A 25,599-nucleotide genomic window follows, 5' to 3' on the forward strand; every position below is an offset into this window, starting at 1 on the left:
GAAGTTTTTAGGAGAAATTTCTCAGTAATTACTCAATCAGTAACTTTATTATAATGGAGTATATCCTCAAAATAAAGATGAAGAAACATTCACTGTCTAAGGAAGAAAAGCTTCCAAGTTTTTATTCCACAAAGAGCCTATTAATATGCACCTTAAGTTACTTTCTTCATTAGTTCTTTTTAAATGCATAGCCACATCTCACCTGTGATCAGAAGGTTCAGTTACAATGTACACACCTTCCAGGAAAGGACACTCGCTATACTGAATAACCTAATTACATCAGGGATTTGACATTAGAAGACACCGAACATTATTAACATGGAGAAGATGCCATTTTCTAGTGCTGATGTTAACCACATCTTACAATATTATTGCATCCAAACAGACATATACCACAGATTCATACTCCACAAAGGTATATGATATAACGGCAGGTTCTCCTCACTAACTCCAGAAATTAAAGTAAGCCTCTAACCATTATACCACCATCGTGGGCATTTAATGAGAGTCCCTTGATGGGGGGGGGACGACGACAGGACAAGGAACTGTGCACATGTGTATGGTTTACTTTTTCCTTTTCTTTGGGGTGGGACAGGAAGAGCAAGGCAGGCATGGGGATTGCCAAAATCCAACATTGCTAGTGTTACTATGCATTGTTTACAATTTTTTTTCTGTGCCTCAACTCATTTATATAGCTCCTAAAAAAATTACATTTTCATCTTAGAAGATACTACATAAAATTGTATTTTTTATTTCCACATTTATTTACCTGTGCTTCTGCTTTTACATCTAAGTAGCGTTGGACTAAGAGACAAGGTGCAGACAGAATTCAAGCACATAAAAGCTCACAGTACAAAAAAGATATTTCCTCCAACCCAGAGTGGATACAACAAACCATAACATGCTTACAGCAAGGCAACTAAGACAGAAGTTACACAAGGAGAAAGATAAGGGAGAAAAAACAGCATGCATGCTTTCTAAAAGTAAAGACAGCATAAGATGAGATTTAGTTACCCTGGAGCATAAGTAGGTACTAGATGAACTCTGAAAGTTTGTTCCAGGCCTATTTTTCCTAACGGTTCTACCTTCACAAACTATCACTAACAATCAAAGGAAAAATTCTTCATCACAGTTACTGCTCTGCACTAACAACAATCAACATTAACCGTGCTTTAAACACAACAGTAGTCAGTAGGAAATCTGAACGAGATGCACACTCCCTAGTATTGAGTTAAATGCCTCTGAAAGTTGCCCCAAATAACACATATACATCAGAAAATAAAGAACATGTTTGTATTCTTTCACTTCCACCTTTAAAGAACTCTGGCAAGTACTTGCCCTTCTTCAGGATAAGTTTACTTATTTATATGTTACACAATAAAACAAGGGTTGTCAGTAACAGCTTAACTCTGAAAGCAGAACAAAAATGAAATATACCTTGCCTCTGAGATCTTAAAAAAGCTTTCTTGTTCAAGAAGCACCAAGGACCTCAGCTTCCATTTTGAAATACCAAATTGCTCCCAACAATTCAATGTTCACATTCCAGAGATGACTCAGACCCTTTCACAGCTTTTAAGAAGGCCAAATCTTTGCAGTTCAACATGCACACTTTATCATGGGCACCATCACAAAGCAACCAATACATTCAGAAAACACTGAGAAACTGATTTCCCCCCTGCTCCGCTAGACAACACTGTCTAGCACAGAATCCTTCCTGTTCCCTCTACACATACACCTTTGTAGGTTTGTTGGTTTTTTGTTTTTTTTTTTCCTTTCTTATCACTCAAGAAGATTGAGCTATTTTATCAGCACTGTGATCAATAAAGAACTTATTTATTCAAGAGCAGATAAAGTGAAGTGGGGAACGGGGCCAAATGACCTCCAGAGGTTCTTTCCAAACTTGCTTACTCCATGAATCATGACAAGAGGGGCTTATTTTATTTTGGAGCAACTGAAGGCATCTATGGCTTGAACACCATTGCTGGTACTTCTCAGACATTTTTAATACTCAAGTCCAGCATTAGATGACAGATTAATTTTGTGATATACACCTAACTTTTCCAGTTTTCCCTATGTAAAAGTCTTCACTTTAAAAGTTGATTATTTATTGCTCTTAGACATGGCAGCTTTCTGCCATATTTGTACCGAGTACTTTCAGGAGTCAAGTAAGAATGGCAACAGCCAGTTCATTGCATGACAAGCCTTATAATAGACTGTGAGAGTAAACAGATAGATTCTGTATGCTCAAACCCAGACAGAATTAAAGCAGAATATGACTGCATATTTACACAATTAGATTCTACCAACTTGAGGAGAAAAATTTTATCACATGGCAGGATTAGGAGAACAATTGCTCTTCAAAACTAACCTTCGAACTAAAGTAACCATTGCTGGTATCTGAAAGCATGCAGCAGAGAAGCTAGTTGACATAGCGCTGTCTTTCACACCGACTGCACGCTTGATATCATGTGTAGCTAGAAACTCTCTATTTACAGAAGATTGCTGAATTCATGTTTCAAAGTTTATCATTTTGTTAAAAAATACATCCTGAAACAGCCAGCTACCTGCAAGCACTCTGTCATGCTTGCTTATCAGTAACAAGTCTGAAAATAGTTTTGCTCCTTTAGAAACACATCTCATGTATGCTGAAAAAAATACTAGGAAGGAAAAAAGTTAATGTGACTTTGTTTTGCAGCTACCAACCTCATGTCCCAAATTGAAACTTAGCTACGAAAACACTCAGCAAGAGGGTGGTTCATGTACTGCCATAATTCTGCTCTAACTCTATATATGAACTAAAACACTAAGAGCAAATTTAAAGTATTACTTCTTCAGAAAAATAAACCCACTATCCCAAAGGTAATCTGTAACCCTACAAGAAAATTCAGATATCCTACTACCTTCAGAGTCAGTGTTGAATAGGGCAGCGACAGCTTTATGAAAGGTTTCCACTACTAAGAATGCCATGGTGTCCACGAAGTGTTTTATAGGGCACACTACAAATTGGACAAGTGATGAACAGAACACAGATCATCCACTGCGCCTATGGGAGATCCCAGAAATGTTCCAGGTTAAGTCACAGTACACCATGTTGTACAATTCCAGGATCTGATTATATTTTGTCACAATAATTCAGTCTCAGCATGACAGAAGACAGACCCGTGATGAAAAGTGTTCAACATGATGTTTACTAATTAACTTGTTAGAAAATATAGCATGGCCTATAAATATAAGACTAACACAAGTAGTTCTGAGATTCAGTTACGCTGCAAATTAAGTGCAAACATGCAAGTTACCAAACAATAACTTTCCTACTCATGCTTCAGCTTCATTGCTTGGGGACAAGAGGAATTCAGTCTGGTTACCTTCTTGCCTTGTCTCAAAGTAAATAATTGTACTTATCACTGATGTAGGGACCCACACAAAAACTCATCATGACTTCATTCATGACATTGAAGTCAACTGTACCACATTTTTCACTAAACTACTCCAGAAGGACCGCAGTGTCTGTGCTGCCTATAGCTTTAGGCCTCAAATTTTGGAATGATTTTATAAGAACAAGTTCTCATTACAATTTTTTTCCTACAATATTTGCATCCTGGGTTTGAAGACAAACAGCCAAAATGCAATATAAAAATAAACTTGTGTGCAATTCCCAATTGAGAATGACAGTTCCGATATTCATTTACTGGGAAGATACACATTGTTTCCTTAATGGTCACTCTGGCCTGAAGAACTTTAGCAAGACATCAAAAGACTCCATTTTCATAAGCCTCTTACTCAACAGGTCGGCACTCCTACTGAAGTGGATCTGCTATATTAGTAAGTAGTCGTGTCACACTGTACATGACCTACAATTTTTCACCTAACAGCTAAGACCTGTTTAGGCTCCTACCTATGGAGCCATCTGGAAACTGAATAACATTCAGACTGAATGCCACCAACCCAGGCTTACTACTCCAAATTTTTTCAGGAAGATCCTAGGAGTGGGGAAAAAAAAAAAAAAAAAATCAGACTACCTGTATTTCTAACACGACAACAGGATACACCAACAATAAAAACTAAAAATACCCTTCCATTTTAAGATCAAAACCAAAGCATACACAGAACCAAGTCATTCACAGTCAGTTACATTTCACAAACACAGAAACTATTTCAAGTTTAAAACACGCGAGTTTCAGGAAACTAGAAATATTCACAGTATTCACTCACCAAAAGACTACTTTCAAACTTCTTAGATCATATATACCATTAATTGCTAAAAATATCATCTGCAGAAACTGAAATACAATTATTTTTATAAACACATTTCATTCCTATCAGTATTTATCAAATAGGCTACCAAACAATAGGAAGGTATACTTATTTTTCAAGTACTTTTATGTTGATTATGCATATATTTTTATATATATATACATACTTATATTTAAAAACTTTTAGCTTATTGTAAGACAAACTCACAGCTGTCTTTGAGCAGAAATCAAATACAATAAAAACACCCTATGCAATTGGAAGTCTACACTTGGGGGTGGGAGGGAAGGACAAGAGAAACTGAAAGAAGAGACTGTACCAGAGATAAACAGAAGTAATCACAGCAGCACTTGCTAGCTTTTAAAGTCTTAAAAATAAAGTATATCCACAGTGACAGCTCCCCTAAGAAAAGCTTGCAAAATTAATTCAAATTTGTAGTAATTAGAATTCCTCTTCATGATAAAGGGTGTACTTCATATTTGCCAGGTGGTATCTGCTCAGCTCCTCTTTCTGACAGATTTTAAAGCACAAGGAAGCTCAACATTCACAATACTTCACTGTGGAAGTTATCCTGTTTGAGTAAAGTTTTGTGTTACCGTGTTAGAACCTTTGGATCAATACCGTTCCTGCTGAACAAGGCAGAAAGGAAAAAAAAAACCTAACCAGTCTTTTGGGGGAAAAAAATACTTCAAATTAATATTATTCCTGGATCACTACACATAACAAAACCACCCTCAAAACAAACTACACGCGTTCTAAAAACGTTCCCGAGTTCCATGCCAGACTCAAAGAATATATTTAGGCCAGTACCAAGCACTTATTTCTTCCCCGTGTATAAATGCGACACAATCAGGCCTCACATGCAGGCCTCTCTCTCCAACACAGGCAGGACCTTTGTTCGATACGTCGATGTTTTTCCCCCAAAGCCCTTGACATAACTTTCCATTCTTTCCCCCCCTATTATTTTCCGGTTGGCAGTCTAGACTTTCGGGCTCCCGTTCGGTGCAAACCCCTGGCTGCCGAGAAAGCCAGTGCACAGGGAGGTGGGGGAAGGGGGAACAATAAAAAAGTTGAACAGCAGGAAGATGGGCCTACAGCCCTGTTGAAAGCCCCGGTGCCGGGTGGCAGGGGTCCCAGCCGCCGGTATAACGGGTGCAGGGGGGGCTCCTCGCCCCCCAGACCCTCTCCCACCGCCCGGCCTCCCGGGGAAGGGCAAGGAGGAAGAGGCAGGCAGGAAAGGCAGGACCCAGCGTTTGATCAGCCTCCAAGTGCGACGCATTATGCAAGCGAACGCGAGGGGACCAAGGCAGGCAACTCGGCTTCTTGGCTGAAAGCAACAAAAACATCAGCTCCAAAAGCGTTAAAAACTGAAAAATCCCGGCCCCTCTGGTGGGCAGCCGGGGGCCCCGCAAGCGCCCCCGTTCGCCCCCCACCTTCCTCCTCCTCCCCCCCAAAAAAACCTTCTGAAACATGGACGTCGGCCGATTATTTAGCATTTTTATCGAAGGAGGAAGGAAAGACGAGGTGCTATTTTTTTTTTCCTTGATTCGATAGCTCCTTCGGAAAGAAAAAAAAAAAAAAATCAAGAAAGGAAGGAATAAAGAGCTATTTGGGAAAAAGGGGGGCAGCGGCGGTGGGGGAGAAACGGGGAAGGGCACACAAATCGCGACGGCAGTGTCAACACTGACACTGCCCTTTTGTATCAGAGGCCTCGCAGGGGCCGGGAAGAGGAAGAGGACAGGAAGAAAAGGGGCTCACCCCCCCCCCTCCAACCCACTCCCCAAACCTCGGGGGGGCGAACAGGGGGGGAGCGGGTCTGTCCCTGCAGCGGGCTGGCTGCCTGGCCATTTTGTCAGCTCCATTTCCACTCCTTCCTCCTTTTTCCTCGCCCCATTTCACTCCCCCCCAATAAACCCCCCCATCCACCCGCGCAGCGCCGTCCCGTGCGCCCCCCCTCACCCCCCCAACCACAACAAAGCCCGGGATGACGGTGCGCCCCCCATTCCCCGTCGAAGGGCACCTCGCTCCTAAGGCCGGAGATGACCCACCAGGCCCGTCCCGCGGCCCAGCCGAGGCGCCGGCCCCCCCCAGCCTCGCAGTGGGGCGGCGGGTACCTAGTTTGTCCCGCTGCAGCCTCCGCAGACGCTGCGCGCTGCCTTCCTGCCGCCGGCGGCCGCCTCGCTTCCCTTCAATTATCAGCTGAAGCCGCAGCACGCAGCGCCGCCGCCTCCGCCGCCGAACCCCTTCCAGCGCCGCGCGAGGCTTTGGGGCGGGCGGCGGAGGGGGGGTGTGTGTGGGGTGTGGAAAAGGCGAAGGGACTACTTTCTCGCGGCGCCGGGCCCGCGCGCGCGCGCCACCCACCCCCCCGGCCCGGCTGCCACCGCCGCCGCTCCCCCCCGTACCCCAATGCACGGCCCCCCCGCTCCCTGCGCCCCCGCTCCCTGCGCCGTGGAGCGCGGCCCGATGTATCCCTCCGCCGGGGTCGTCACCCCCAGGGTCCCGTGTCCCCGCGGGGCCGGGCGGGGGAGGGTGGGGAAAGAGAGGGGGACACGCGGGGCTGAGGTGGCGGCGAGGGAGGCAGGGGGCGACGACCCGGCCCGGCCTCCGCGTTGCGGGGGGCGCGGCGCCTTTAAGAGGAGGCTGGGCTCCCGGTGACCCCGCGCGATGGCCGCCTCTTCCTGGTTGCCATGGCCACCGCGCGCCGGCGTCCCAACATGGCGGCGGGGGGGCGGGGAGCCGCGCTGAGGGGGAGAGGAAAGCGCCAGGAACGGCGGCTGCGGCGAGGGGCGGTGAGCGGCGAGGGGCTCGTCCCCTCTGTCCGTGTCCCCCGTCCTCTCTCTCTGTCCCCCGCCCAATCCTATCCCCTCTCCCCCCGTGTCCCATCCCCTCTCCCCATGCCCTATCCCGGCTCTGCCATGGGATTCTCACCCCATCTTAATCCCCTCTCTCCGTGCCCCATCCCAGCTCTCCCGTGGGGTGCTGGCCTCAGCTCATTCCAGCTCTCCGTGGCCCCATCCCCGTTCTGCCTTGGGGTCCCGTCTCTCCGTGCCCGTGGGGTCCTGTCTCTCAGTGGCCCCATCCCCTCTCTCCGTGGCCCCGTCCCAGCTCTGCTGTGAGGTCCCACGTCTCTGTGGCCCTATCCCATGTCTCTATGGCCCTGTCCCCTCTCTCCATGGCCCCATCCCATGTCTCTATGGCCCTGTCCCTTCTCTCCATGGCCCCATCCCATGTCTCTATGGCCCTGTCTCCTCTCTCCATGGCCCCGTCCCCTCTCTCCATGGCCCTATCCCATGTCTCTATGGCCCTGTCCCCTCTCTCCATGGCCCCATCCCATGTCTCTATGGCCCTGTCCCCTCTCTCCATGGCCCCATCCCATGTCTCTATGGCCCTGTCCCCTCTCTCCATGGCCCCATCCTCACTTTCTGTGATGTCCTGACCCGGCTCATCCCCCCTTTCTGTGGCCCCATCCCAGCTCTCCATAGCCCTGCCCCCTCTCTCTGTGGCCACATCCTGGTTCTGCTATGGGGTCCTGGTCCCATCCCAGCTCTCCATGGGCCCATCCCAGCTCATCCTGTCTCTCCACAGGATGGAGGCCACCCACCAGCATCTCCTGGCGCTCTGGCATCAGCTGCACCTGGACCCGCGCAGCCTCGGGGTAGCAGGTACAGGGTTGCTACCAGAAATTCTTAGCGTAATAGGTGGAAGTGTGTTTGGATGAGAAGCCTCTGTATGTGGGAGACTCCTTCCATCTAGAGCATCCTGAGTCTGTGGGAAGGTGCTCTGGGTGAGGACCAGAGGAAGGGAGAGGAAAAAGATACTTCAAAACAGTGAGTTCGCAGCCTTGTGATGAAGTGTATATACATCTGTGGGTTTGTGAAGTTCAAACAAACTTAAGTCCGCTCTCAGAAATGCCTGACAAATGTGATACTAACGTTTAAAGTAAATAGATAACTTTGAAGTAAATAAATAACAAGACCTTAAGAATTGCCATGGTATTGCTACTAAGGAAGGACAAGTTTAGGTGCGCTGTCAGTGTAACTCAACTTAAAGAGGAGCAAGGGGAGCCATAGTGTAACACCTCATTTCAGCAAAATAAAATTAAACTGCCCATCGGGGAATGGGAAGACTGTGTGTATTTTCCATATGGTACCTGAAGATGTTTAGGTACAGCAAAATAAAATTTCAGCAAAATAAAATTAAACTGCCCATCGGGGAATGGGAAGACTGTGTGTATTTTCCATATGGTACCTGAAGATGTTTAGGTGTTCTGCCTTATGGCTGTGTCCGTAACTGGCTTTCCAATCAGGGAAGCATACAGTGCTAAAAATGCTGAAAGAGATTTCTTTTCTTTGGAACTTTTTTTTGCAATATGCTGCAAAATGTACTATATGAACATTTTTTCAGAATAATCTGATAGTAATTATCAATGAAAAATACTTGACAGTAAACAAATGAGATTTAATGGACCTGATTATGAATTTGTAAACTTAGGAAATAAAAATGCATTTATTCTATAATTTTTGTTTTAGTTTGACATATTTGTGACTGGGTTGGCTCTGTATGTATAAGAGATGAACACAGATGCTTGTTTCAGGCTGGACACAGTGATTTAGAAGTAGTGATGCTTCAAAGTTTTTTCTGAGAAAGCTTTTAAAATGTCTCACCAGACTGAAAAAACAACCTATTTTGAAACTAGGAGGATTTTTTTGTTTGGTTTTTCCAAAGTAAACCAAATTAATGAATGTACTTTCTTCCAGAGATGAGGGAGTTGACAAGTTTGTAATTGAGAAAGTAAAGGGAGGGAGGGAGGGAGAGGTGACAAACTGAAATTCAGCTGCAGTTCCAAATGATCCATGTTCGGTACATTATGTGCTCCTTCTTTTGGTGTCTCTGATGCCAAGACTTTCTCTTTAAAACACCAGTGTCTTTAGCAGTTTCAGAAGGGGTTTTGGTTTTGTTTTCCTCAAAAAAAAATGGTAGAAATGGAACTGACAGGGCAACTGTAGGGAGCTTTGAATGGGGCTGTCAAACAGCTGGGAAACCTGCTTTTCTGTCACCAAAGTCTTGGAATGGGCCTGACCCACTGACCTCATGGGAATCATATCAGCGCTGTGCTTGTTCGTGGAATATGTAATTGAGTGTTACCAGATTTTTATCATTCATTTTTGCACTTAGATAATAAAAATTAGATGGTGGTTATTATTATCATCATCATCTTTAGGTTTTTGGTTCTCGTATCAATTTCCTGTCAAACCCTTCCGATATCTACTTTTATTTTGGTTTTAGCTACTCAAATATATCCTTGAAACAAACCAAAGTCAGGTAACATGAATTGTGCAAAAAGCTTTGTAATTGTCAGTGGAAATAAGTTAAAATTATTCCGTAAATGTTTATTGTACAAAAGCATTAATAAGAAGTTAGAGTTGTTAAATACAACTGGTTTGGATTGTTTGAAAACCTTCCTTTTGATTTTGTGATGGTAAGAACATTCCGCTAGGATGCAGTGATGTGTCTGTATTTCAACGTACCACTGTATTCCTCTGAAGCTGACACATCTGATTGCAGCAAAACTTCCAAATTCGATCATATTTTAATTCACTATTGCTGAAACTACACATAAGTAATCTCTGCTGTACATTCAACTGCTGACTGTGTAAAACTTCTGGATGCTGGTTAGACTTTCTGCAGGCTTTGGAGTTCTCTGAGAAGAGATCCGTGTCAAAAATAGTAACTGAACGTCACTGATGTGCTAAGTTATATATCGTGAAATATATTAATCCGTGCTGTGTTACCATTTAGGAGGCCTGGTTGTTGGTTCACGTTCCCAGCGTGCTATTTTGCAGTTTCGTAATAAATAATAGTCATTGCCTGAAAGACCTTATAGTCTAAGCCTCCAACCTTGCACATAGTTACATGAATGCTGAAATTTGTCACTTTGAATAGTCCCATTCTTCGAAGTCAGTGGTTTCAAAACAGTCCATTGTTTGCCTTTAAAAACAAAAAGGGAATTTGTGGCTGCATGGTGGATTTTTATGAAGGCTCCCATATTTCTGCAAGTGTTGCCCTACTTTGAATGGTCTGCTTGGGCTGTACGCTAGCAGTAAATTCCGCTCCTTCAGGACAGAATTATTAATTTACTAGGCATATCTTATACAGCTCCCGAGTGTGTGTACCTGTGGTCATAGCCATGATTTCCTGGTATCAGCTGGCTATCTAGTCAAATCAAACTGTCATGGAGCCAGAAATCCCATACAAATACAGAAGATCTTAAGAGTGTGTTTAGGAAAAAAATTTAGTTGGACAAGGAGGCCATATCTGGGGGGGAAAGCAAGTCCACAGCAGCAGGCTTTGTGTTCAAAGAAGTCATGTGAAATGTCTTTGGCTTTTGTTTAGCTTTTTCCCTCTTTGTAGGGAACTGACATCTTTCTTCCATCATGCAACTTGATACATTAGGGCAGTCCTCCGGAAGGCAGTTGTGAAGTCTGCTGCTGCCTCAAGATCAGTGCAGTAGGCCCAAACTATTGCATATTGCATAACTGAAAATAAAAGAACTGGAATTGCTGTAAGTTAAAAGAAAGGACATCTCTGAGAGCAGAGTTAAGCATGCACTTAAGAAGCTTGCTGAAGCTAAGTGTAGGACAATAGTCAAATAAAGAGGATGAGAAAGACGGAGTACCTAGAATGTGATACCATAGGGGCACACATCCTCAGCTGTAAGCATGTGAATTATTTTATTACTACAAAATAAATAAATTGGAAAACATTTATTATTTATTATTACTTTTGTCAACTGTAATAATAGCAAGGTATACTTCATTCAGCATGCTTGTTCCCATTTAACTCAAAGCTAGAGAAACTAGGACACATGGAAAAAGGAAAGCAGGGCCTGCTGTGGGCAAACAAGATATTGGAAACAGACAAAAGCAGAGGCTAGCTTGAACTCTTCTAACCAATCAAATGCAACAGGAGCTATGGAAAAAAATAGCTAGAAATACACTGACATGGCGAGGGGTGGTATTTGTGTCTGGAATGTGACAAGGATACCCTAATGGTAACTTTTCATTATGCAGCGAGAGACAGCTTCTGTCCCAGAAACAATTTCAATTACATGTTAAAATTAGAGCCATTAATGAGGCCTTTATAAACAAAGGTATTGACTACTCAATAGCAATCATGCACTTCCATTGAGAAGTTAGGAAGGAGAGATTACTAACTAGCTTTTGCATAAGTTGCTTCAAGAAGGAAGCGTAAGGAGAAGGGGAGAGCCTTGTAACTCACTGCAAATAACTCTCCTAAAAGTAGACTGTAGAGATACAGATGCATACGTGCACATTCAGTTCAACAAGTCGGGTTGCGTAGAACATCAGTGAAAAGAAATTTTCTCAAGTAGCTGTTTTAAGGCTGCAATCATAACTTTACAAATCCAGGGAAAATATCCTGCATATTTACCCAGTGTGGTCATCTACCAGGCCCACTGCAGAAATATTACTGAAAGAGATGACTTCAGGTCATCGAGTCCAAGTCCTGCTGTTTTATCCAGCCACATAATAGATCTTCATAGCACAAATGGGGCTTGATGTGTTTCAAAGGTAGTGTGGCCTTTTTAACCTTTGCTCAGAAAAACTGCCTGAGATCATCACTTCTCTGATACTTAGAAATACAGTTATACAGACTGATTTACAGCTTATTTTGTGTTTGGATATCTTGTAGCTTGAATACTGCACTTGTGCATAGGTGATATTATATACATGTGTATGTGTCTATAAATAGCAAATATTATATATGTTTAATAAATATGCCCTCTTGATAGGGTTTGTTTTTGTTTTGCAGTCTCCACCTGTGAAACTGACTCTCTGCTTCCTGGTTACTTTATTGTCTTTTCACTGTATTTCTTTCCATTAGAACTTTTGTTCTTAATAATAATGTTTTACAAGTGCTAAGTGCAAAGACATTGTTGCTTCCCTGTGTCTTCTGGGAAATTCTGTGTGATTTAAATTTCAGGCTTGTATTTAACTTCCTCTCCCAAAATCAGATTAGTCACTCTTGATCATCTTTTGATCAGTTATTATTCCAGTGTCTTTATCCTCTGTCAACTTTCAATTTATAACATTTTGGTTTATGGCAGAAATTATTTCTCAATGAATGACTTCGCTGTTTGTAGTTTTTGGTTTCTTTTTTTTTTCACCCTCCAGGAGTGCTTTGAGTTGTTAGGGAGGAGAAGTTGGTGTACATGTCAGGATAAACAAACTAAACAGAAAAACATGCTTGGCCATAAAATGTGGACTAGGTATCCTGCCAGAAGTCATGGAAACAGTGGATAGTTTTTGGTTTGTGTGTATGAATGCATGTAACATTACATAAACAAAAAAGATTCACATTCTCAAGACTGACATCAAGGATAGCAACTTGTATAACATATGCCTTTCCATCTACCTTTCACTGTACATGTTTTTCAATCAGTCTTGAAATGCCAAATTAATATTTGATATGCCAGTTATAATTTGTCAAGGTCTGTCACAAACAACAATGAACAGTATCTCCTTGTACAAGGCGAGCAATAAATCATATGGCTCCTAACATTAAACATGAGGTGACTTGAGGTAGCCACACAAATAACCTTTTAAAATAAAATGTCTTATAAATTATCTAGTAGGTGATAAGTACAGGTTTTGAAAAGTACAGGAGAGGAATCCATGTGGTGGGGTAGTGTAGAAAAGGTTGGCCGCTCATTTTGGTCAAACAAAGAATATAGATACACCACTCAGCCCCCCCAAAAAAGTCTGGTGCTTAATCTGCTTTAAGAAGAGCTGATAACTAGGAAGATGAGGCTGGTAACAAAAGAAACGTAATGGGAAAATGATCCGCTCAATGCGTAATTAATACTAGCATCTGTCACTCCTTAATGAGCGCTGCACTAATCAGAGGATTTTGTCATGTTAGTAAAATGTTTAGCTGCTTACCTGTAAAAGGCAGGCATCATATCTATACCAAACTGTCATTCTGTGCAATATTCCACACATGATCTGCTCGTGTAACAGTCATGGTAATTGAAATTTATCAAATATGTAACTGCAGAATTGTATGTTTGGTCAGAGATCAGCAACCAGATTTTCTAAAAAATATATACAGGGTGTCTAGATGAGCAAGTAGTGTAAGTAAGTAGGCAAACAGTTCTGATGGCTGTTCTGGTTCTTTACCCATCATTGCTCCTGTTGCAATGTTCACTTCTACATCTTCAATTGGTTTCTGATTAAATCAATATGTTCTGAGCATGGTGTATTATTTTGGACACTGAGAACTACAATATTTTCTTAAAAGAATCTGTAATTATTGTTCTAATTTTGAAAATTGCTGTTTTCTTGCTTTTTCAGTTGTAAGTAAAAATTCTGAACCTACAGCACTTTTATCTTACAAAACATTTTTTTTAAAATACCCTTTTCAATAAACAACCCAATTCCACATCAGATCTCTGTAAACCCTAAATAAAAACAAAAACCTTAGCATTTTCAATAAAATTTCCATTTAAGAGATATTATTAAGCGATTGGTTTATTGGTTATGGGCTGGTTGGTTTTCAGTTGTGAGTACCCTCAGGCTGTGTTGAAACCTGCCAGGATAGTTCATCCCTTTTGGAAAAAGGCACTATAAAGTCAACGAAATGCTGCCTTTGTATCTTGGGCTTAGTGGTGTCACTTAATATACAGCCTGTTTGATTGACAGAAGGTGCCATTTGAATTGCTTAAGCCAGATGGATTGAGGGAAAAAAAACAAAACCAAGCAGATGTTATTATAGTAATGAAGCTGAAATTAATTTCACTTTATACCAAACAATTCTTTTGCAAGATAGGTCTGATTTTAAGTAAAGATCTGTGGGGAATGAACCTTTTTCCAAGTCTTACTATTTCCTTACATTTGAATCCTGAAGGGTGCCATTCCAGTTATCACCTAGCTGGACCACTTCTATGCAGGTCCCTTCTTTGACATTTCAAACGGAGAATTCAAGTTCTTAATAAACAAAAAGAGTGCAGAAAATTCTCCAAAGAGGGCTTAAAAAAACAATAGTTTTGTAATGAGCTATTTGTATAGAAGACATCAACTGCATAAAACTAGCAACTCATTGTTGGTTTTGTCTAAATTAGAATAATTTGATGAGTACAGCAGAAGGAAGACATTTTGTTCCAGCTCAGGAAATGGTCTGTTATGCTGAAAAAGTGTATTTCCAAAATACCTGAGTACTTTCATGGTAATAGTCACACACTATTCAGCAATTATTATCAGGAGAATATTTGTTAAGCCTAATGCATAGGGAAACCTCCTTTGCTTTTGTACTGTTTCTAATTCAGATATCTAAGTATACTGTAGAGCTGCTTGGAAAATTGAAATGGTTTCTCTGGGGAAATAATGTGATATTGGAAAAATATGAATACTATTGTCAGATGATTCTATCCAAAGCTAAAATATGTTGCTTAAGCAATGTTGTGATGTTGTGTTATAGTTTGGATGCCTGATAGCATCTCTTACGTCTTCTATAATGCACTAGTTCTGGATGCATGTGGTTGCTGGATCTCTATAATAAAGTTTTGGGGAAGGTTTGGGAATTCATTGGTCATGCTGAAATACTGAAGATGTAATCCAGCACAAGAACCAAACTGATCCAGGAAAAGTTGAACTTTTAACAACTGAAATGCAATTTGTGGTGTGTTGCAGCAGCAATGTTGGCATTTTAGGGCTTTCCTTAGTGGTGGATCAAAGTTTCTCTGCAGAAGGCATCACATACCGTGATAGAAGTAGTGGTATTTTTCCTTCCCAAAAGACTCAAGTCTCTCATCTTTTGGGTTGTTGTTTGGGGTTCTTTCCCCATGAATATTACTAAATGCTTAACCCTGTGAAACATTAATTTACACATTTGAAATTACAGATATAACTGATGCTGAGTCCTTGTGTGGTTGTTACTGGGAAGTTCAGTTGTTTGTGAGCCTGCACTAATTCAGTACTGTTATATGAGCTTATAAAATTCCCTTTTCGGTAGTGGTTGAGCTGTTATTTGAGGATGCATTGGTATTTTCTTGTATCAGTTGCAGTCAAGGTATGTTAAAGATAATTTTATTTAATTCTCTGTTACCATTATTTGCTATTAATCTGGTTTGCTCTTTCACTGGTAATAGATAGTTCATAGATATAAACTTTTTTTGTCTAGGCTGTTTTTTGTCCACTTGTAACTGGTCTTTAGCATACAGACAGCAGTATCACACTGAATAGCAATGTGTAAGCCCCCATTTTATTTTAAGTTTTATGCATGGCTTTAATATTTGTGGCTGTCTTCTAAGGTATCTTGCTTAATCTAGTTCTACCTACCAAGAAGCATTTTCAGGTAATGAAGGTGTAATAGTTCCTAAATGTAAGCAATCACAACTATCTTCTGCTTAGTTAAGTGTCATAAATGTTTCCTAGTGTACCTGAGTGTCTGTTGTTTACATGTTCATTATTGTCAGTGCTTGTTCATCCAGAGAAAGATGTAGTTATGTTTTCACTTGCCTTACTTTCAGTAGTACATTCCTTCTCCCTGTTGTTCTCTATATTGGGAAACTTAAGGAGTAATTCTACTTTTCTGTTACCAAAGGTAAGTTTGTGTTCCTATCTGTTGTCTTTTTTTCCATTCTTCCAGCTTCAAATTAGTAAAGTAATTATTTCTTCTTTTCAGTTGTCATTATTAACCAAGAGCAATTTTCCTTATTTCATTTCCCACATACACAGGAGTGTTCATCATGAAGAACCAATAGGTATCTTTACTGACTAGGCGCACCATGTATTTTTTTATCAAAAATCAAGTAAATGCACTCAGTAATGTGTTCAAGGGAAGAAAGAAGGAAAGAAGAGTAGAAGGCAAAGCTACAAAAGGGTTAGGAGTTTTGTCTCAAGGTGTGCTAGGCTATGAAACGTCTCATCTAAAGATGTACCAGTGGAATTTAAAATTTGGTTTTAAAGAACCTTGCTAAAGCTGGTCTAAACTGCTCTATAGATGCTCAAACTTACTGTAAAGATTTATTTGATTTTGATTGCGTGTAAACTAAATCAATTTGTGCTAAACTGAAATAAGCCTAAATTAAACAAATGTAAAAGTGCCTGCAACTTTTGGATAGACTTCACTTAATTATTAGTAGATTAAGATCGTGCACTGGGTGAAGCTAGTGCAAATATCATTTGTTGGATGAAACCTGAATTAAACAGATTATCTGAAGTGTAATAACTAGAATAAGGAACTCTACTGAACAGTAAAATAATCAAAACAATTTGTCAAAAAAACCAAAATGATATTGTAGAAGCAGAAGCCTAGGAGACTGTCTGAAGCTGGAGTTCTAAATAACATAATAGGATGATTGTGAACAATGGAGTGAAAGGAATGACAGCAGATGGGGATTGCAGGCAAGAGAAGCTGCATAGCTGAAAAGCATCAAAAGAGCAAGCAGATACATGTGGCAGAAAATGCAATGTACGTTTTTCATATTCACACACATGAAAGTATCATGACAACTAATAATGGTAGATTTTTCAGCATTTGCTACATTTATGCTACAGCTGAATTGTGCAGTTGTTCCATCCTATGAAGTTTACAATGAGATTGAAACCTAGAAGTAACGTGTTAAGTTTAATGTAAAGCAAGTACTTAAATTTGCACTGGGCAAAGCTTGTGTTTGAGAAAACAGAAACTGAATAGAAACCTTTTCAGAGTTCATAGTGCCTATAGTAGTGAGTTTATAACTGATCTAGATAAAGGGCATACCTGTCACCACAGCTTTTTCTGAAAACTGGAGACACACCTAGGAATTGGATGTATCAGAATGGCTGCACAATGGAATGGAGTCTTCTGACATTTGATCAGGTGCGTTAAAGCTGTAAATGGAGAGCAAGGGAACCTTGAAAAACACATCAAAAGTGTTAATGTGTTCTTAAAAAGCATGATGAGATTTGAGAGGCCAGCACAATACAGTGCCAATATCAGACTCAAAATTTAGAGTAAGAGATGTCAATGGTGAAAGTGGCCTGACCACGCAGTGATATAGAAAAAACATTTCTCAGCAGTTGTGAGACTGGTTGCAATCTGTGAAAATCAGGATAATAAGAAGTGTCCAAGAAGGGAGCAGTGGGATGATTGAACTACAGCTTCATCTGTAATAAAAAAGATTGCTAGTTATATGCCCGTACCCTGCTAGAGAAGATGCAGATTCCCAAGGACAGCAATTTCTAGCGTGACACTGCTGTACTTTAGGACTTCTTATATGCATAGCAGGAAGTCTGAGTGCTCTGGTTTTTGGGTTTTTTTACTCTAAGGAAAACAGAAGCAATTTAAAATATAGATTACAGCTGACATTGTAACAAGAAAGCCTTGAAACTGAAGTAAGGACAAAACTGAAAGAAGTCGTTTCAAATGAAACCTGTCAGTGTCCTGTCCTAGAAAGGAATGTTCTGTCTTGCGCTTAGCCAGCATGCTCTGTTCTGTTAAACAGTTAAATAAATAATCTCCTTGTGGCAGTGTTATCTGGGTCTGTCTGTTTAATCACATAAATTAATGGCAAGTATTGTGCTCATAATTCAAGACTCTGGCCCTCAAGAGTAATTTTTCATTCCCTCTGACAGTGTTGTTTTTCCCTCCGTACATACCCTCCATCCTTCTGCATTGTCTCTCACTCTTCTGCTCTTGCATTGTTTTCTCTGGTCTGTGTACACAAGTCTGTATACAGGTACAGTTGCCTCCAAAGTACCCCTGCCACATGTGAACCTCTGTGATAAAGATCTTTAGCTTTTTTTTTTTTTTTCTTATTTTCTTGCCTTTTTTTTTTTTTTTTTTTTTTTTTGTCCCTGCAAGCTCTGGGGAAACCAGTGAGTAAAGACACTAATATAGGATTAAACCAGATGTAACTGAGAGAAAGGGGAGAGGCCATGGTGAGGCAGCAGAATTCTTGCTGAAACATAACTACTGCATTCCCCAAAGGAAAAGACAATTATTTTTTTTCCAAGCTTTTTGTTCCATCTTCCTCCTGTATTTTAGTAAAATGTTTTTCAGGTACTTTAAGTGTGATCCTTTGATAGTCATGTGCACACATGTATCAATATACGCACATGCAGGGCTAATCCCTTAGCTCAAGTGGGTTGCTGTTTCTGAACAAATGAACAGCTTTGTAGTTGCTACATATGGAATTTCGGAATTGTGACATTTCTTTTCTCTTGTTCTCCATGCACTTGAAATATTTGTTAGTAACAACTCATGAAACAGTTTGCATTGACGCAAGGAAGTCGTCTTTCTTTCCATATGCCAGTGTCTTTACAGTTGTACTCTACTGCAGTCACTGTTTATTTTCTAAGTTGTTTTATCTTTTTTTTTTTATTTATAGTAATTTCTTTTTTTCTCCAAAACCAAAGCAGATGTAGAGGAGGGAAGTGTGGTTTTGCATAATGACTGTTGTGATCCTGAGAAGAAGCTGTATAAACTTTCAAGTACACACTGTTGTCCAAAGTTTCAACCTAATGGTCTGTGAAAACTTATTTTTTCTTGTGGAACAGTTTCTTCAGCACAGTGTGTTAGGTTTTGCACTTCAGATGCTTTAGTATGGCTGAACTGGACATCCTATAGAAAGAATGAAAAATGGTCTGTGTCCAATAAATGCTAGAGACACCTATTTATTTTTTTTTCTCATGGGAGCACATAAGAAGGAAACTAGTATCCTTTACATATGTGGTCTTGTCAAGGAAGACAAAATAGGAATTCGTATATACAATTTTCTGTACTATAGCAAATGCAAATGTAGAATTTTGTAGCAATTGTCGAATGTGATTCCTTTTTTGTTCTTACTCCTAGAGTCTTTGCTTCAAAGACTTCTGGGAACCCTAAATAAATGAAGGCTTCATTAACTGTAACCTATTCATAATCATTTTACCTAATTATCCAGTAGCGCAGGTCAAAACCTGCCAGCAATTTTGAGGTACACGAGTATTATTTCACCACCCTCCACCGCCCCAAACCAGTGTAGTTCATTCTGCCAGGCTGCATTTGCTAGAGAATGCTATTCACATTCTTGCATGCTAACCAAATCAAGACTCTCAAAATAGTCTGCTTTGGTCAATCATAGCAAAGTAACAGCTTTAATTGTAAATATTCAAAATCAAGCAGGAAAATAAAGGCTGTATTTAAAAAAAAAAAAAGAAAAAAGAAAAAAAAAGAAAAAAGAAAAAATAAAAAATAAAAAAGAAAAAAGAAAAAAGAAAAAAAAAAAAAGAAAAGGTAAAAGCAATAATAAAAATCATCTTTTTTCTTTCTTCTGTACTTCCATTTATTCTGTATTATAATACTTCTGTATTATTAAAAACTTGAAATCACACAACCCTTCATGAATCCATCTTTCTCCAGGCCTGTAGGAAACGTGCTGTATGTTGCAGTAGTTATGGAATAGTTTGTGGAGTTGGTAATTAAGACCACTGGATGTTTGTTAAAGAAAATAGTTGCAGTGGAAGTAGCACAGTTGGTTTGTTACATTATGAGAGAGGTATTATGACTTTCTACATCTTTCCAAAGAAGCACGTGGGTCTGCAGTTCATCTGTGTTGTACCTAAACTGCAGTATGTGACTATTCCTCACTGCTTTGAGATTTACTCTAAAAGTAATTTAAGTAGGTTTCAAGTGTGTTGTAAGTGTTCTAATTTTTCCTCATGTATTCTATATACTTCAATAAACTGGAGAATTTCATTGCATTTGAATTTCAGTGTATCAAGAAGAAGAAACAACAGTGAGCTGTGAAGATGGTCATTTAACCCACACAAACCGGTCTTCTCTTTAAATTGCTGCTAGCTTACAAGAACTATTTTCCTTATCTAAATATTAACATCCATATTTATGTACACCTGTGTTTATTGAATACTATCTAAAACAGTAGAGTGCTGATTTTTTTTCATAGAAACTTGTTACAAATGGCAGGAGGTACAAATATATGCCATTAAAAGTACTGATACTGCTTAATTAGTCAGAGGACAAGTGGAATATTGTCCCTTAGCAGCCGGTCAGAAAGTGAAAGAACTTTTAAGAAGTGACTATATAGCAGCCCTAAAAGCTTGCCTGCTCACTAGCCTAGCACAGTTGGAGACTTACTTTAACTGCTGAACACAGTAAGTCTTTCTGTTGATGTAGCATAATTAGGAGGGAGAGTGGTTGTGCTGGGTTAGGTTGTTTAACTTATTGTATTTTATCCCCTCCAGTTACAACTATTTTCACAGCAATATCCATTAGGGAAAAGCAGAGTTAGATACTACTACACCGATGTACTTTTCTTAATAGTGTCCTTCTACCTGTCTCATACAGCATTGTTTTTCCTCTGAGAATCTTGCAAGACTCACTAGTACATCCATTAAAACATAATTCACTTCCTAATCTGTGCAATAGCAGAAGGATCAGGTTAAGGAGATTGATTTAAAGCAATAATGTGTTATAAGTAGTCTTCTAGTTTTATTATATTCATTCATAAATGAACAAATTATATAATCAAATATGAGAGTTAATAATTTCAAGTTAGCACTGGTGAAGTGGTGTGATGTGGAGCTGATAGTTCGGTGCGAACACTATTTTTCAATTTATCTAAAGTGTTTAGATAAATACTTTCACAGTAGTTTCTATTAAGCTATTCATGATTATGACCTTAAAGCCCAGTTATTAAATTAAGCTGTTTCTTCTGTTGTTGCTTAGAAGATTAAGATGGAAGTTATCCATCCTCAATAGCAGTGAGTGGTTACAACTGCTTCAGCTCTGATGTTTATTACAGCAATTCAAAATCTCCAAAATAAGCAGACTTAAAAACATATACTAAGGGTTCTGTTTGGGTTTTGTATTTTTAAATCTCACTTTTTCATGGAATAAGGAAGCTGGAAATAACTGTTTTTCTTGATGGATGGTTAATTCCTTGTGACTTTTCCTTTTCGTGTTCTAGGTCAAGCTATTAATAAATGCTGTGTGGTAATGATGGTGTACAGTAGGCCATCCATCCTCATCCTCTGCTGGCTTGTCTCCGTGTTCCTATATTTGCAAAGGACTGAAATACTCAGCTGAGCAATCACTTTATCTCCATACATATTATAGAAGCATAGTTGAGCAAAAGGTTAGATTTTCAGTTAAGCGTCCTCAGGTGATCATACTTGCCAAAAAGCTCCATACAGCATGACAGCAAGACTCTCAAGAATCAAGCAGTAGGGCCACAAAAGAGAAGCCTCACTGCTCACAGATGGAGATGCTGATGGAATTTCATAAAATGGGCAAAAGATAACTCTCTGACTGCAAGGCTTAGTTCCTGCCACAAAAAAACTTACTGCAAGAAAGGTGTTGTGAAAGAGCTTCTCAATATTTGCAAGATTTTTTGCAGCCATCATTAACTGACTTAAATGTGAGAGTGGCTCCCACTTTCTTCTGTGCAGAGACAGTGAAGAAGTTATTAGAAAAAGAGTTGCTGTGTAACTGCACTAAGATCATGGTATGAATATTTGGTAATATTTTTTAAATGTCAATTCTGTCACTATCGATTAACTGTTTCAAAACATCTTGTGAGGTGCCTGTATGTTGCTTATTATGCTGTATGAGGGCACAGTGGGAATATTTATTTAAACAAAGGATATATTTTCATTGCCGAGAATCTGGTTTTGAAGGCAGGAGGGGAAAAGGAGACTTAACAGATTCTTCAGTTCCACAAGATCTGCATTCTTGCTTTTAAGTTAATCACAGTATGCCATTAGCAGCCTTACATGAAACAATTGCCTATGTGTGTTACCATTCTACAACAGCTTATCCCACAGGGATCAAAATAGCATTTGCTTTGGCTGCATCAGTGTCATTGCATAAGGATAGCCTCGCTCTAGCTCTTTATGAAGTTATTTAATGTTATGGTTTTGTTCTTTTGCAAATACCTGTGCATTGTTGATGCTACTTGGTTCCATAGCTTTGATATGATACCTGGCTGCCTTTTCTGGCTGAAAAGTGTGTAAAATTTTAAGGCACCTATTTTCTATTTTTTTTGAAGTGGCCTAGCTTCATTCACCTACAAAATCAGCTCTGTCTAAGCCTAAAGATGTCTGTTGACCTATTCAATTTTTCTTTTATTACTTATGCACTCAAATCTGTAGTGTGGATGTAGCTGCAGCTGCTTGATAGTACTGTAGAGTCAGCTCCTCAATGAGACGCGGCTATGGTAGAGTAGGAATAGAAAACGGTATGATGAGAGGAGTGCTTTTTCATAAGAAAAATTGCATCTACGTGAAGAAGGACCAGAAAGATGAAGGAAGCAGACAGGTTGATAGTTTGCACTGTGCTAATTAATTTCAGAATCTAAAAATATCTAGTGAAGGCGTTTGACTTCTTCATGGCTTTGAAAATTGGCTTAGGTTTTACAAACTTTTAGGCAACAGATTAGCTGCTACTGACTTCAAGCAATCAATCAACTGAAAGACTTTTAGGTATACAGATTACAGCTTTATAAACATCTATCTTATAGTTATCTCCTTGAAGTTGCTTCAGGAATGCTGATATTATTTCACGTCTATTTTGTATAGATTTATGTTAGGGTGAAATGGGTGATTTCTATGATGATGGACATGAAAATTGAAAGGTTTAAAAATAATAGTTTACTTTAAAATTTTAGCAGAAATACAACAGTATTGTACAAGAGCAAGTGAGATAAAATGAGGAACAGAAACATTTGAATACTCTGATTTTGAAATAAAATAGTAAAGCAACATAACTTTTTATAGTCTCCTCCAATCCACAAAGCCCAGCCAAAAGCAGAGAGTTTTTTGGTTTTTGTTTTTTTTTTTAATCTGTGGAAAAGTAATAGAATGTGGGATAAAACAGCCTGGGAGAAGGGATTTAGTAGAGCTAAAGTCAATACAACTAACTGAGAATGCAAGTGCTTTTTTGGTAGAAGACACAATGGCTCCTTCACTGCACAAGGGAATGAGGGCTTGGACTGCAGTGACCAATCTGAAGCCAAAAAGAAAGACTGGGGTGTTTAGGCCTTTCACCTGGGACAGAGAAAGATATTTTAATCCAGATCTACTAAATCTCAGCAAGCACTGTTTCCTAGATTCTGGAGCCACCTTCCTCCTCCAGTGAATGTTTAACTATTTGACGTAGAACAGCTGAAGAGAAAAACAGCGAAAATTAGTCTGCAAATAACCTGTAATCTGTGAAATTATATTTTTTGGTTGCTAGTTGTAAGCAAAGCAGAAAGACAAGTCTGGAGAAGTTTGAAATCATAAAAACGTGTGTTGGAGAAGGAAACAGTTTCTCATATGTGCTTCTGTAACAGGGCTCCACAATTCACACCATCTTTCTTCAGCTTCTTCCAGAGCTTTCCCATTATACAGTCTGAGTCTGTCATGTGAGTCTTTTCTCTGATTCTGTAACTTCCAAGATAGACTAAATTAAGGGAAGGTTGAGCCTAGTGTCCTTAAAAGATGGCTTGCTATGTGACAAACCTCAAATATTATTTTCTCATACAATGTAAATAGTACCGTGCTTCTGGAAATCTCTAGTCCAGATTAATGTTGAGAATAGATGCTTCCTAAATAGTTTATTTGTTGGTTATTTTCACTTAAATTTTTTACGAGTTTTATTTGTTTAAAGATTGCTATGACTTCTTATCTGAAGCTATGGCTGGTTGCAGCTGTTTAGATTTGGATCTACGCACTCCTTTCCTCTTCTCACTTTTTGCATGAAGAAATGCCAGTGGCGTAAGCAATGTGGTACTGAACGGCTTTAACACTTGCACTTTCAGATAACATCAAGAATGATATGTGTCCATGGTAACCAGGATGCACTTAAAAAGATGAAGAACAGAAAGTATTATAATCTATGCAAAAAGTATAGGTATTACAAAATCATGCATTTTTTCTTTGAAAGAACCATGTGCTAACAAATTACCAAGGTAACTGGAGTTTGTTGTGGGTATTTGTAAATGGAACATGTGTTTATGAATGTACACCTCACTAACATCCTCATTTGGCTTGGCATGTGATCTTTGCTAACAACTTGTGTGAAGGAAGAGTCGCGATTATGACTTTCCTCTCCTGTAGACCCAGCTGTGGCAGCAACAAAACAAAAGTCACTGACACACTGCTCAAACATGTGGAATGTTACAAGAGAACTCTAGGAAAATTACTGATAGTCAAGGCCACTTGTTCCCCATCATTTCTGACAGACTGAGAGAGTTTGGGTTGTTCAGTCTGGAGAAGAGAAGGCTCTAGGGAGACCTTATAGTGACCTTCCAGTACCTGAAAGGGCTACAAGAAAGCTGGAGAGGGACATTTTACAAAGGCTTGTAGTGATAGGACTAGAGGGAATGGGTTTAGATGGGAAGAGGGAAGATTTAGATGAGATATTAGGAAGAAATTCTTCACGATGAGGGTGGTGAGGCACTGGCCCAGGTTGTCCAGGGAAGTCATGGCTACCCCATCCCTGGAGGTGTTCAAGGCCAGGATGGATGGGGCTTTGAGCAGCCTGATCCAGTGGGAGGTGTCCCTGCCCATGGCAGGGCATTGGAACTGAATGGGCTTTGGGGTCTCTTCCAACCCAAACCATTCTATGATTCGATGACTCTATGATTTCATAGCTACACAATTTATTATACTATTCATATTAATCTTCTGTCTCAGTTGCATGCTTTGTAATGCAGGCTTGCTTTTCTTTTTCTGACTCTGAAAATGTGAATTGAATGTGTACTTCTGGAGATCTTTTTCCAGTTTCCCATCATTCTAAGTGCCGAGCTTTGAACTGTCCTATTAGTTATGATTTTACCAAAATGTAAAAATGGCAGTTTAACTTCTAATACTGCCAGTTTTGGATGCCTGAGCAGTTGAATGGGCATTTCTACTTAATCACATGATTTAATCCCTGATGAATTCTGTTTCTGCAGCTAAATGTAAAACAAAAAGAGCATGTTTATTGTTTTGCAAACTGAGATGTCATTAAACATGTTTTAATTTCTATGCATAATTTGCTTGCAGGGGTTGGGAATAGTTTCTTTGTATGTAAAAACATTTCACACTTGTCTAGGTGCATTATGGGATGTTTATTGTGCTTTGAAGCATGCCGTAGAGCCGCTGGTAGTGCAACCATGGCCTGATCTCTTATGATAACTTTGTTTTGGGAATGTAGTAATATTGACACAACCAGAGTCCTGAGTCTTGGCCATGTATTGTATCTCATGGTTCTTGGTATTAATTTCTTTTTCCTTTTTTACTTTTTCTTCTTCCAGAAGAAACAGTAAGAAATTTTCAGTTGATGGAAAGTCTCACATAGGAATGAATTTTGTGAATCAAGACC

At 39.8% G+C, this 25,599-nt stretch overlaps 1 protein-coding gene and 1 long non-coding RNA gene across 6 annotated transcripts in view; one reads left to right on the top strand and one right to left on the bottom strand.

The window, feature by feature from the left end:
* Nucleotides 1–6,567, bottom strand: part of TRIP12 (thyroid hormone receptor interactor 12) — a 74,285-nt gene extending 67,718 nt beyond the window's left edge. For 3 of the 5 annotated variants that reach the window (XM_054073931.1, XM_054073929.1, XM_054073927.1), the window contains exon 1: nucleotides 6,366–6,567. The gene's annotated coding sequence lies outside the window, so the exon portion shown is untranslated. The remainder of the gene's footprint in view (nucleotides 1–6,365) is intronic. The other 2 variants (XM_054073933.1, XM_054073932.1) reach the window with 1 other exon arrangement.
* A 1,270-nt stretch (nucleotides 6,568–7,837) lies between these two features.
* On the top strand, nucleotides 7,838–23,858 carry LOC128853085 (uncharacterized). The gene is made up of 2 exons (XR_008451326.1): nucleotides 7,838–7,913; nucleotides 21,221–23,858. It is a non-coding gene; the product is annotated as an uncharacterized LOC128853085 (long non-coding RNA).
* Nucleotides 23,859–25,599: the final 1,741 nt, after the last annotated feature.

Source organism: Cuculus canorus, chromosome 9 (genome assembly GCF_017976375.1).
Source record: "Cuculus canorus isolate bCucCan1 chromosome 9, bCucCan1.pri, whole genome shotgun sequence".
Classification (NCBI taxonomy): Eukaryota; Metazoa; Chordata; class Aves; order Cuculiformes; family Cuculidae; genus Cuculus; species Cuculus canorus.